The following is a 9651-nucleotide window of genomic DNA, read 5'->3' on the forward strand; positions in this document are numbered from 1 at the left end:
TGTCTCTTACTGCTTAAAAAGGTGAGACACTGGAGGGCCTGAAAAGGGAGAGGGGTTGGGGAAGGAGGAGACTCCTGAGTTTCAGGGACTTCTTACAGGAATTTTTGACATTTTGGGTGTTTAATAGATTGTTCAGAGTGTCTTCATTACAATGAGTGATCTGAATTTGTTCATAATACTTTCTTTTACTGTGTGAGACAGCTACCATTTGTGGGACTGAGCAACACAGGATTTCTTCAGTTCATTCCTGCTCCCTACTGAGATTTCAAGGGGTTCCAACTTCTCTGTGCAGCTAGAAACTAACTATGGCTATGTGTCTGTGTTCCTATCATCATAATTGAGGAAATGCTGACAGGAGCACATCCCTGATCCCCACACCACCCTATTCTCTTTCTCAATCAACTTTCCTATGTAGCAGATGTGGAGCTGGGACATTTCCATTTTTAATGTAGCTTCATGTTGCCCTGAACTCTAACTTCTTCCTTCCCTATTGAAAAACAGAATCTGGATATTGATTTGTATTTCAAATTTGTATCACAAAATATGGTTGATGAGTTAATTAAAAGAAGATTCCTAAATTTCAAAGAGAAAATAAAGCCTGAAGCCTTCTAGAATCTGTACGTTTGCTGTGCTGAATCTGCTGCAGGTGGGGACAGAAGAAGACTGACAGCAGCTGAGGGTGGACAAGGTGGCACCCAATTTCTGCTCAGTTCATCCTGGACTTTGATGTGGTCACTCCTCAGCTGGATCATCTTCCCTGCTTCTTAATCCCATCCCTTAAATTGAATGTCATCCCTCCAGGACCTGTGATGACAAAGACTCAAGTATCATCAGGGCTGGTCCTAACTCCAGGACCATGGGCAGAGAGGGTATCATGTTGCTGAGTCAGTATAGGATGAGACCTGAGTCTCACTTCTCTTCCCATCTTTTTTTGTTTCTCAGTTTCTACAGAGAATTGTCCCTGTTCTTCTTATTAAATATGATGTCTGGTCTCTTGGTCTCGCTCATCATAAATCAAAGGCATTTCTATACATCAGAACTCATTTTTTTCTGTAATTGTTCCAAAATCCAAGAGCAGTTTCCTGGATTGTATTTTCCATCATTCCTCCAATATTTTCAAAGGTACTAGATTATGGGAATAACAGAGAGGAAGGATCTCATGGTTTCTCATCCTAGATAAATTCCTCTTAGGGTTCTATCTTCTCTGTTCTTCAGTTTCCCTGTCCTTAACAATACTAATCCTAGAACTTGCTCCATTACAGATTCCTTGGTCAACAAAACAGAGTCTAATAGAGGTTTCCGTTTAGTTAGAAAATATAACCCATTAGGTAAAGATCTCATTTTCTGAAGATCAAAATGTACTTGAGTGCTGTGAAGAGCAGGAGGGCTTGTGTGGAGGGAGGGAGGAGAGCACTTGTGAGAAAAGTCCAAATGGCTTTGACCTCAGACTGAGAAGCCCTTGTTCTGAAGATGCCCTGCAGCATTTGGTCTGAGCGTCCATTAATAAATTCAGTGTCTCTAGAAGAGGGAGGGGCTACACTGATGATTAATTCAGCTCTCATTTGTTGAGTATTGAAGAGATGACACACAGTTTGCATCAAGAATACATCAGAGAAGTGAAAGCAAACCAAAACTGTCAACCCTGCAGAGCCCGTGTTCTATAGGAAAGAGGAAGAAGATACACTCTAAGCACAGTAAATGAGGGCAGTGTTCATGTTCGGTGGTGAGTGTTGTAGGACAGATGTCAGATCGGGTGTGTGAGGACAGGAAATGTGACTGTTTTACTAGAGTGCTCGGCATGGGAGTTATTATCAAGGTGACCTTTGGAGATAGATTTGAAGGACATGAAGGAATTTGTCAGGAGGTTTGGAGGAAGATCTTTCTAGGCAGGAGGAAGCTGCAGTGCAAATGTACCAGGGAAGGATCCTGTGTGTGTTCTGGGGAGAGCAAGGATCTGGGATGTCCTGAGCAGAGTCAGAGAGGCACTCAGAGGCACAGCCAGTCACTGAAGATCCGGAGGTTAACAAAAGGAATCATGCATTGAGTGAAGCAGTTTTGAGCAAAGATAGACATGATGCATCTTTTTAAAGCATCACACTAAGTGCTGACCTGAGAATACAATTGATATAGGAGAAATAGCAAGATAGCAGGGAAACTGTAGGGAAGTAGTCCAATGATGGAGATGTTGGTCACTTCACCTGGTGTTTGAGCAGGGGAAATAGTGGAAATGTTTGGATGTTGCACACATTTTGAAGTAGGACTTTACACATTTCCTAATGAACTTAACTGGACTATGAAAAAGAGAAAAAGGAGAATGCCAAAAATTTGTGACACTGTAATCAGAAAGATAAGAGTTGCATCCATGAAGAAGAGAAGGAGTTGTAGCTCAGCAGTAGAGCACTTGCCTCATACGTGTGAGGCACTGGGTTCTATTCTTAACACCACATATAAATAAGCAAATAAAGGTCCATCCACAACTAAAAAAAATTTTTTTAAAAAGGAAGACTTTCAGGACCTTGTGTGAGGACAGGAGTTTTCAGGCACTCAGTGGAGATGTAGAGTGGAGGTGCCATACCAACAGCTGATGATCAAACTACACTTAGGAGATAAGGGCTTGATGTAAATATGCATCTTATGCTTGACTGGTGTCAGTCTGAGACAAAGTATTGTAGAGGTGTCCTTGCTCACTCTCAATTTCTGTATGTGTCTTGTTTAAGGTTGGTAACAAACATTTCAGAATCCAGTGCTAGTGCACTTAGTATATTCATTTGAGTAGCATTGCCCTAGACAGAATAATATTTCAGCATCTACTATGGTGTCAGATTAAAAACCGGAAGGAATCTGTGGTTCCTGGTGATTCCATTTTTACTTAATGTGATTTTAAGGTTTCCCCTTCCCCTAAAATCAGCTAAAAAGCTATAAAATGGAAGAATCATCCAAAAATAAAGTAGTAAGATAACAATTCTTTAGCTCGAAGTATAAAGGTAGGCAGAAATTCATGGAGAAAAATTACACTTGTCCCAAGGCATTTGCCCAAACTGGAGAAAGCTTAGCTTTAATTTTTCTTAGACTCAGGATACATTATTGTGATACACTCCTCTCAAAGCAACCAAGTACCTGAGATAATTAACTTAAAAACAGGAAAGTTTTAATATTCCTAGAAACTAGACAGAACTATTACACAAAAGTAATTAAAGAAATACAAATAAAAAAGAAAAACTCAAGATATCACTATTTGCTGATGACATGATTCTATATTTAGAAGATCCAAAAAATTCCACCACAAATATTCTAGAACTAATGAATGAATTCAGCAAAGTAACAGGATATAAAATCAACACCCATAAATCAAAGGCATTTCTATACATCAGCGATGAATACTCTGAAAGAGACACTAGGAAAACTTCCCCATTTACAATAGCCTTAAAAAAATACTTGAGAATCAACTTAATGAAAGTGGTGAAAGACCTCAACAATGAAAACTACAGAATGCTAAAGAGAGAAATTGAAGAAGAACTTAGAAGACAGAAATATCTCCCATGTTCTTGGATAGGAAGAATTAATATTATCATAATGGCCATACTACCAAAATTGTGATAAAGATTTAATGCAATTCCTATTAAAATTCCAATGTCATTCTTTATAGAAATTGAAAAAAATAATCATGAAATTCATTTGGAAAATAAGAGACCCAGAATAGCCACAGCAATCTTAGCAAGAAGAGTGAAGCAGGAGGCATCACAATAACAGACCTTAAACTATACTACAGAACAATAGTAACAAAACAAGCATGGTATTGTCACCAGAGTAGACATGTAGACCAATGGTACAGAATAGAACACACAGAGACAAACCCACATAAATACAGTAATTCCATATTAGACAAAGGCAACAAAAACATACAATAGAGAAAAGGTAACCTCTTCAATAAATGGTGCTGGGAAAACTGGAAATCCATAAGTTACAAAATGAAATTAAAGCCCTCTCACCCTTCACAGAACTCAACTCAAAGTGAATTAAAGACTTAGGCACTAGAACATAAACTCTGCACCTAATAGAGGAAAAAGTAGGCCCAAATCTTGGCAGCTTAGGACCTGACTACCTTAATATGACTTTTAAAGCACAATAAATAAAATCAAGAATTAATAAATGGGATGGATTCAATAAAAGGTTTCTTCTCAGCAAAGAAAACAATCAATAACATGAAGAGATGGCCTACAGAATGGGAGAAATCTTTACCACATGCACATCAGATAAAGTACTAATCTCTGGAATACATACAGAATTTAAAAAAAAAAACTAAAATCAATAAATGGGCTAAGGAACTGAACAGACATCTCACAGAAGAAGATATACAATTTAACAACAAATATATGAAAAAAAATGTTCAACATCTCTAGCAATTAGAGAAATGCAAATCAAAACTAAGATTTTATCTCACTCTAGAGATTATCAAGAACACAAGCAACAATAAATGTTGGTGAGAATGTGGGGGGAAAGGTACACCCATATATTGCTGGTGGGACTGCAAATTGGTGTAACCACTTTGGGAAGCAGTATGGAGATTCATTAGAAAACTTGGAATGGGGCAGACACCTGCCAGAGCCCAGCCTCTGGCACAGTACCAGCAGACTACCACAGGATTCCAGGCCCAGCCCAGATCTGTCCACAGCAACTTGCACAGGTCTCTGGTTCAGGGTAGGTTTGAGTTTGGCTCCCCGACACCTTGGAGTCTAAGCCCACTTCCATCTTGGGACACTGCAGCCATCACTATAGCCTTTCCCATGCAGTAGCCACTAACTTTCTGACAGCAGACAGGGCTGAATGAAGACAAAGTATACAATCTGGAAAATAAATTTGATCACACAGAAGCAGCTGCATCTCAGAGCAGGCATCCCAAAGGGACTGTGAGGCTCATCCTTTCCGCCCCATCTCTGTATGACATAGCTTCCATCTTGGGGCACCTTAACTATTATCTCGAGTAACCTCAGCTATTGACACCATCACCTTAAGATGCAGTAGCATACATCGAGGGACACCAGCAGGGTCTGCAAGCCCAACATCAAGGTGAGGTACAGACAATCTGCACAGGTACTAATAATATAGGGAAGAAACTGTAATATCTCAGATCCACACTGCAAGAAAGGAAGACATATAGACAACATGGAAAAAAAAAAAGGAGAAAAGTGCCCCCAAACAAACCAGGATACTATAATAACAGAACCCGTGGACAGCAAAGTTGGTGATTTGTCAGAGAAGGATTTCACAAGGCTCATAATTAAAATGATCTGTGAATTAAAGAATGAACTAAATGAGCAAACACAGGCAAAAATTGATTACTTCAACATAGAGATGAGAGAGCAAATACAGGTAGCAAAATATTACTTCAAGAGAGAGATAGAGATTCTGAGGAAAAAAAAACATCAGAAATCCTTGAAATGAAGGATACAATAAATCAAATGAAAAACTCAATAGAAAGCATAACCAACAGACTAGATCACTTGGAAGAAAGAATGTCAGATAATGAAGACAAAGTATACAATCTGGAAAATAAAGTTGATCATACAGTGAAGATAGTAAGAAACTGTGAACAGAACATCCAAGAATTATGTGACAGCATCAAAATACCAAATCTAAGATTTATTTGGATAGAGGAAGGCACAGAGATACAAACCAAAGGAATACACAATTTATTCAATGAGGTAGTATCCCAAGCATAAAAAACAAATTCAAAAACCAAATACAAGAGACTAACAGAATGCCAAATGGACAAAATTACAATGGATCTACACCACAGCATGTTGTAATAAAAATGCCTAGCATACAGAATAATTATAGAATCTTAAAAGCCACAGAGATAGGAATCAGATCACATACTGGGGGACCAATTCATATCTCAGCATATTTTTCAATCCAGATCCTCATGAAACAACATATACCTAGCTCAGAAAGAAAATGGATGCCAACCAAGAATCTTATATCCAGCAAAACTAAGCTTTAGATTTGAAGATGAAATAAAAACCTTCTGTGATCAACAAAAGTTTAAAGAATTTACAACTAGAAAGCCTGCACTGCAGAACATCCTCAGCAAAATATTTGACAAGGAGGAAATGGAAAACAATAATGAAAATTAGCAGAGGGAGGTAATACAATAAAGGAAAATCTAATCAGAGGAGAAATCAAGTCATGTTAAATACCAAAAATAAACAAAACTGGCTGGGAATATAAATCATGTCTGAATAATAACCTTGGAGGTTAATGGCCTAAACTCACCAATCAAAAGACATAGACTAGTACATTGGATAAAAAAAAAAAAAATATGCTGCCTCCAAGAGACTCATCTCATAGGAAAAAGCATCACTGACTGAAGATGAAGGCTTGGGAAAAATCATACCATGTACATGAACTGTGGAAGCAAGCAGGAGTTTCCATCCTCACATCAAATAAAGTTGACTTAAATCTAAAGTCAATCAAAAATGATTAAAGAAGGAAACTATATACTGCTCAAGGGAACCATACACCAACAAGACTTAATAATTATAAACATATATGCCCCAAACAATGGAACATCTAGTTCATCAAACAAACTCTTCTCAAGTTCAAAAGTCAAATAGATGACAACCCAATAATTTTGGGTGACTTTAACAAACATCTTTCATTACTAGATAGATCTTCCAAACAAAAGCTGAACAAAGAAACTATAGAACTCAATAATACAATCAATAACTTAGACTTAACTAATATATATATATATATATATATAATATTTTATCCTTCAATGAGAAAATACACTTTGTGTCCAGCAGCACATGGATCCTTCTCTAAAATAGGCCATATACTATGCCACAAAAAAACTCTTAGCAAAATGTAAAACAGTAGAGACACTACACTGAATTCTATCAGATCATAATGGAATGAAATTAGAAATCAATGATAAAATAAGAAATAAAATCCACTCCAACACCTGGAGAATAAATAAGATGCTACTGAATGTACAATGGGTTGCAGAAGACATCAAGAAGGAGCTTAAAAAATTTAGAAGTGAATGAGAGCACAGATACAACATATCAAAATCTCTGAAACAGTATGAAAGCAGTTCTAAGAGGAAAGTTCATTGCATTGAGTTCATTCCTTAAAAAAAAGTCAACAAATAAATGACTTAACATTACTTCTCAAAGCCCTAGAAAAAGAAGAACAAATCAACACCCAAAATGATAGAAGACAGGAAATGAAAAAGAAAATATTACAACAGACACTACAGAATTACAGAAGATAATTAGAAATTATTTTGAAAACTTGTACTCCAATAAAATAAAAAATATCAAAGGCAACAACAAACTAAACCTCCAGGCCCATCAACAACTAAAAAAAAAAACCAACAGACTAGATCAATTGGAAGACAGAATATCAGACAATAAAGACAAACTATACAATCTGGAAAATAAAGTTGACCACACATTGAAGATAGTAAAAAACCATGGAAAGAATATCCAAGAATTATGGGATACTATCAAAAGACCAAAAATAAAACTTATTAAGATAAGGCTGGGGATGTGGCTCAAGCGGTAGCGCGCTTGCCTGGCATGTGTGCGGCCCGGATTCGATCCTCAGCACCACATACAAACAAAGATGTTGTGTCCGCCAAAAACTAAAAAATAAATATTAAAATTCTCTCTCTCTCTCTCTCTCTCTCTCTCAAAAAAAAAAAAAAAGTTATTGAGATAGAGGAAGGCACAGAAATACAAACCAAAGGAATGCACAATCTCTTCAATGAGATAATATCAGAAAATTTCCCAAGCATGAAGAACAAATTCAAAAACCAAATACAAGAGGCTCACAGAATGCCAAATGGACAAAATTACAATGGCTCTACACCACAGCACATTATAATAAAAATGCCTAGCCTACAGAATAAGGATAGAATCTTAAAGGCCACAAGAGACAGGAATCAGATCACATATAGGGGGAGACCAATTCATATCTCAACAGATTTTTCAATCCAGGCCCTCAAAGCCAGGAGATCCAGGAACAACATGCCAAGCTCTCAAAGAAAATGGATGCCAACCAAGAATCTTATATCCAGCAAAATTAAGCTTCAGATTTGATGATGAAATGAAAACATTTCATGATAAACAAACATTAAAAGAAATTTACAGTGAGAGACTTGCACTACAGAGCATCCTCAGCAAAATATTCCAGAAGGAGAAAATTAAAAACAACATTGAAAATCAGCAAAGAGAGGAACTATACTAAAGGAAAGGCCAATCAAAGAGAAAGCAAGTTAAGCAAAAAAATAATAATAATAAAAATAAAAAAATAAACCAAAATGTCTGGGAATGCAAATAATAAATAAATAATAACCCTGAATTTGAATGGCCTAAACTCATCAACTAAAAGACATGGACTGACAGATTCGATTTTAAAAAATACTGAATAATATGTTGCCTTCAAGAGATTCATCTCACAGGAAAAGATATCCACAGACTGAAGGTGAAAGGGTGGGAAACAACATACCACTCACATGGACCTTGTACACAAGCAGGAGTTTTCATTCTCAGATAAAATGGACTTCAAACCAAAGCTAGTGAAAAGGAATTAAGAAGGACATTGCATACTACTTAAAGGATTTATACATCAACAAGATATAACAACCATAAATAGCTATGCCCCAAACAATGGGGTATCTATGTATGTCAAACAACTCTTCTCAAATACAAAAACCAAATAGACCATAACACAATAATACTGGGTGACTTTTAAACACTGCTCTCACCACTAGATAGATCTTCCAAACAAAAGCTAAATGAAGAAATTATAGAACTCAATAATACAATAAAAAATTTGGCCTTAACATACATATATAGAATATACCTTTCATCAATGAGAAAGTACACTTTCTTCTCAGCAGCACATGGATCCTTCTCCAAACTAGACCATGTGTCATGCCACAAAGCAAGTCTTAGCAAATACATGCACACAAAATAGAGATACTACCCTGCATTCTATCTGACCATAATGGAATGAAATTAGATCAATAGTAAAACAAAAAGAGAAGGTACTCCAACACCTGAAGACTAAACAATATGTTAGTGAATGACAAATAGATAAAAGGAGACATCAAGGAGGAAATAAAAAATTCTTAGAGGTAAATGAGAACTCTGATACAACTTATCAAAATATCTGGGACACTATAAAGGCCATGCTAAGAAGAAAGTTTATTGCATGGAGTTCATTCATTAAAGAAGAAGAACTCAACAAATAAACAACCTGAAATTACAACTCATAGACTTATAAAAAGGAGAACAAACCAACACCAAAAATAGTAAAATGTGGGAAATAATTAAAATCAGGGTGGAAATCAATGAACTTGAAAGTAAAGAAACAACTCAAAAGACTGAAAAAGCAAAAAGCTGGTTCTTTGAAAAAATAGATAAAATTGAATAACCCTTATCCACTCTAATGAAAAGAAGAAGAGAGAAATCTCAAATTACTAAAATTTGTGATGAAAAAAGAAATATAATGACAGACACTATTGAAATACAAAAGACAGAAACTATTTTGAAAATATATACTCCAATAAAATAGAAAATCTCAAAGACACTGACAAATTTATAGAGGCATATGACCACCCAAACAGGGTCAAGTGGAAAT

The sequence above is a fragment of the Marmota marmota genome, unplaced genomic scaffold, assembly GCF_001458135.2.
Source record: "Marmota marmota marmota unplaced genomic scaffold, marMar, whole genome shotgun sequence".
Taxonomy (NCBI): domain Eukaryota; kingdom Metazoa; phylum Chordata; class Mammalia; order Rodentia; family Sciuridae; genus Marmota; species Marmota marmota.